Source organism: Chiloscyllium plagiosum, chromosome 45 (assembly GCF_004010195.1).
Source record: "Chiloscyllium plagiosum isolate BGI_BamShark_2017 chromosome 45, ASM401019v2, whole genome shotgun sequence".
NCBI lineage: Eukaryota > Metazoa > Chordata > Chondrichthyes > Orectolobiformes > Hemiscylliidae > Chiloscyllium > Chiloscyllium plagiosum.
The window spans coordinates 11,085,484-11,090,795 of NC_057754.1; positions in this window are offsets into that span (position 1 = coordinate 11,085,484).

Genomic DNA, 5,312 nt, shown 5'->3' on the forward strand with positions numbered 1-5,312 from the left:
GTGAATGGTCTGTCCCCCAGTGTGATCTCTCTGCTGACTCAGCAGGGTTGGTAAGTGAGCTAACTGTTTTTCTCACATGGAGCAGGGGAATGTTTTCTCCCCAGTGTGAACTTGCTGGTGAGTTGAGATGATCACCTGAATCCATCCCCAAATAAAAGCACCTGAAAGGTCTTTCATCGTGTGAACATGTTGACAGAACATTAGTTCCACAGAACTTCAATAGTACTTTCCACACACTAGACATTTGAAAGTTCTCTCCTCAATGTGAATATGTTGATGATAAAACTGTCCCCAGGAACTTGTATAGTGATTCCTAGTCTGAACATTTAAAAAGTCTCTCCTCAGTGTGACCACATTCATGGTGACTTCAGTTCCACAGAATTCCTGAAACACTTCCCACAATATGAACATTTGAAAGGTCTGTCCTCACTATGAACATGTTGATGACAAGTCAGTCCCCAGGAGTTTGTATAGCACTTCTCCCAGTCTGGGCATTTAAAAGATCTCTCTGCAGTGTGAACTTACTGGTGTCTCAGCCGTTTGGACGAATGAGTGAATGTCTTCCCACACTCAGAGCTGCTGAACAGTCTCTTCCCAGTGTAAATCTGCTGGTGCTTCATGATGTCAGATGATCACCTGAACCCAGTCCCACAGAGAGAGCATCTGATGTCCCACCAACTTGCTCACATTAATGAGAGACCTTTGAAATGCTCAGCCTGTGAGAAATGCTACAAAATCTCCAGATACCTGTCTTCAGAGTGAACACATTGGCTAAGCATTTCAAAGATCTCTCATTAATGTGAGGAAGTTGGTGGGACATCAGGTCCCTGGGAGTTTTATAACCCATCCCACTGTTGGGCACTTCAAGGCACGTTGATGGGACATCGGGTCCCCAGATATTGTATAATATTTTCCACAGTTTAGATATTTAAAAGATATCTCATTAGTATGAACATCAAGTTCCCAGAGGTTTTATAAGATTCTCCACAGTGTTGACATTTAAATGGTCTCTCCTTAGCTTAAACGAGGTAATGTTGCAGCAGGTTAGATGACTGAGTGAACCCCTTCTCATAAACTGAGCAGGTGAATGGCCTGTTACCTGTGTGACAGCATCGATGAGTTTCCAGCTCAGAAGGGGAAATGAATTCCTCCCCACAATCCCCACATTTCCACAGTTTCTCCCAAGTGTGACAGCATTTGTGGTTTGTGAGCTTTGATGATTGTCTAAAGCCTTGCCCATGCACTCAATACGTGTGCGGTTTCTCTCCACTGTGAATGCGGCTTGTTCATTCCATGTTCAATATTAGATCATGTTCCTGATGTGATCAAATGGGCAAATCCATCAGATCATGGTGTGATGGTTGGTTTGGAAATCTTCCCCTTTTTTCTGTGAAACTGATGTCAAACAAAAGAAAGAGTGAGAGAGAATCTCTCACAAGACTCTGGCTTCTTTGTGAAGATAATGACTGAAGGATAGGGTTTTAGACACCTACAACTTGGTCATAACTTTGACAGAATCTTCCAAACACTCAGCCTCCACTACTGAGAAGGAGCAGGGTAGCATCTGGATGTGAACACCATCACCTCCCAGTTCCCTCCAGGTCACACACTGTCTTGACTTGTCTGACATCCAGTCTTGGTGGAGCAGAAACTTCCTCCAGATAAATCCTGGCAAAACTGAGGCCTTTGTCTTCATTCCCCAACACAAACTCCACTGCCTTGCCACTGACTCCATCCCTCTCCCTGGCAATTGTCTGAGTCTGAACCAAATGTATCAAAACTATGGTGAAGTATTTCACCCCACAATGAATTTTCAAACACATAGCCCCATCATGATCAAGACTGTCCACTTCCAGCTCAGTAACATCACCTGACTCCTCCTAGTCTCTGCTCATCTGCTGCTGAAACTCTCATCCTTGTTACTCCTGGACTTAACTATTGAATGCATTCCCAACCAACCTCTCACATTCCCCTCTCTGCACTTGTCTGACTTCCTCTGCCTCTGTTAATGGATGTACTTGAGCTCTGTTTGGTGTTTTATAGTTCCTTCCATTGCCTGTTTCCGAATGAAGTTGTTACCACTGCCCATTCTAACCATGTGCTGCTGCCTTAGCAGCTTTCTCTTCCCACCCAAGCTCCCACAATGCTGTAAGGGAGCGAGTTACAGGTTGTTCACCCAGTGATGTAATCCTGAGGTCATTCAAAACCCGTGTCAGTATTTGGTCCAAGTCTGGTTCACCCATCACCCCGTGCTCAAACAGGTAAATTTTCAACTTTGTGTCCTTCTATTCAAATCTCTTGGGAGCCTCCTCTCTACCTAGATCTGTAATGTTCTCCAGCTTCCAGCCCTCTCAAGGGCAATTAGGGCTGGTCAATAAATACTAATCCAACCTGCGATGCCCACAACCCAAGAAATAATTGTTACAAATGTCCTTTGAGATATCTGCATTACCTCTAATTCCAACCTCCTGAGCTTTCTCGATTTTAACTGGCCCACATTTGGTGCCGTCAACCTTCAGCGGCCAAGGTCATAAACTGTAACCCCTCTTCACTAAACCTCTCCTTCTCTGAACCTCAGTTATGGGCTTTAAAATACACGTTGAAAACTATTTAACCATAAACCATTTTGTAACTTCTCTAATAGCTAGTTGCTTGACTGGGGTCAGAAGTTGGTCTATAACACTATATTGATATAAACTAATGGTCATTGATTTGAACACAGATCACTGTCCCTTCATCATTATTTGGTGAATAGTTCCTTACCTAATGGCATTGTGGGAGCTACGAAGGGAAGATAATTGCCAGCAGAAAATGGTAAGGGGATGATCAGCTGTAAAACCTCATTTAAAGAGTCAATGGAAATAACAATAAATTATCTAAGACAGTTACACCCATTCTCGGAGTGAGAGGAAGTTAGACCATGACAGGGAGTTGATCAAGGACAGTACAGATGAATCAGAGAAATGGATGGAATTTCAGATTCAGATCCAAGTAAAGGGGGTCACCCTAGCCAAACAACCATGTAAAGTTTGACAGATAACAAAGGACAGTACTAGAAGCTGAACTGTGTAGGTTAATAGTTAAAAGTATTGAAATAATTACATTCTTTTCAACTTTATAATCAAACGCTGGAGTCTGCAGCTTGAAAGAAGTCAGAAGCACTGTGGTCCTAGGCACCAGTGATATAGGTAAGAACTGTTATGATCCTACAAGCAGAATTTATAGAGTTATGAGCCAAGTTAAAAAGTAGGACCTCAAAGGTAGTAATCTCAGGATTGCTACCAGTGCCACATGCTAGTCAGAGTAGGAATGATAGAGTAAGGAGGATGAATGTGTGGCTTGAGAGATGGTGCAGGAGGGAGGGGTTCAGATTTTTGGGACATTGTGACCAGTTCTGGGGGAGGTGGGACTGTTACAAATTGGATGGTCTACACCTGGACTGGACTGGAACCAGTGTCCTTCGGGGTGCTTTTACTAATGCTGTTGGGGAGGGTTTAAACTTATGTGGTGGGGGATGGGAACCAAATGAGGAGGTTAGTGGACAGTAAGGAGTTAGTGACTAAAGCCTGTAAAGAACTAGGTAATTAAGTCAGCATGACTAAGGGGAAGAGTAGGCAGGGAGCAGATGATGAACGCAAAGGAACTGATGGTCTGACATACATTTGTTTTACTGCAAGAAGTATAGTAGGTAAGGCAGATGAACTTAGTGCCTGGATTAGTACGTGGGAGTATGATCTTCTTGCTATTACTGAGACTTGGTTGAGGGAAGGGCATGATTGGCAACTAAATATCCCAGGATATAGATACTTCAGGCGGAATAGAGAGGGAGGTAAAAGACGTGGAAGAACTGTATTACTGGTCAAAGAAGATATCAGTGTACTGAAGGAGGGCACTATGGAAGACTCGAGCAGTTATTGTTAATCACTGAGCCACCATGCTGGGTTATGTGGCTACCATTGTAGATTTTCAATTTATTTGTTATTATGGTGCATAGTCTTTATATTTATCTACTACACGCATAACTAACATGTATATTGCATGTAAGAGAATAAAGCGTCCCTTGTGTTCCCCAGGGATATAATATCACAAACGATTCCTGATGAAGGGCTTATACCCGAAACACCGAATCTCCTGCTCCTCAGATGCTGCCTGACTTGTTGTGCTTTTTCAGTGCCACACTTTGACTCTGATCTCCAGCATCTGCAGTACTCATTTGTTCCTGTAATATCACAAAGTCTGACACTGAGCCACACATTAAATGCTAAAGTCGTCATACTCATTCTGGACCTTTATTAAAAAGTGACAACTGGTGGTGGTTTACCCTGAGGGACACCACATCACAGATAAGCAGAAGGGTTAAAAAGGGATTCCCTTTACTCCTTTAGTAGTAACCTCATGGATTTAATCCCACACTGTTGGCATCATGAGGAAAACTGGCAAACGGCTCCAAGAAAAAATTTGGCTTTTGGAAGTGTCTTCAAGGAGGAAGATGTAGATTTCCTTTTCCAGAAAACAGCAATTCTTCATATCATTGGTTGAATGAGCTGTTTTTGTTCCATTAACCCTCAAGGAGTGGGATAACTATTTAGATGAGCACTCTAAACACAACACCCGCACCAATCAACCACACTGCTCCGTGGCTCAACATTTCAACTCCCTCTCCCACTCTGCCGAGGACATGGAGGTCCTGGGCCTCCTTCACCACCGCTCCCTCACCACCAGATGCCTGGAGGAAGAACGCCTCATCTTCTGCCTCGGAACACTTCAACCCCAGGGCATCAATGTGGACTTCAACAGTTTCCTCATTTCCCCTTCCACCACCTCACCCTAGTTCCAAACTTCCAGCTCAGCACTGTCCCCATGACTTTAGATTAGATTAGATTAGATTACTTACAGTGTGGAAACAGGCCCTTCGGCCCAACAAGTCCACACCGACCCGCCAAAGCGCAACTGACCCATACCTCTACATTTACCCCTTCACCTAACACTATGGGCAATTTAGCATGGCTAATTCACCTAACCTGCACATCTTTGGACCGTGGGAGGAAACCGGAGCACCCTGAGGAAACCCACACAGACACGGGGAACAGACACGGGGAGAATGTGCAAACTCCACACAGTCAGTCGCCTGAGTCAGGAATTGAACCCGGGTTTCTGGCGCTGTGAGGCAGCAGTGCTAACCACCGTGCCGCCGTGTCCGGACTTGTCCGACCTGCCTATCTCCTTTTCCACCTATCCACTCCACCCTCTCCCCCACCCTCCCGACCTATCACTTTAATCCCCTCCCCCACTCACCTATTGTACTCTATGCT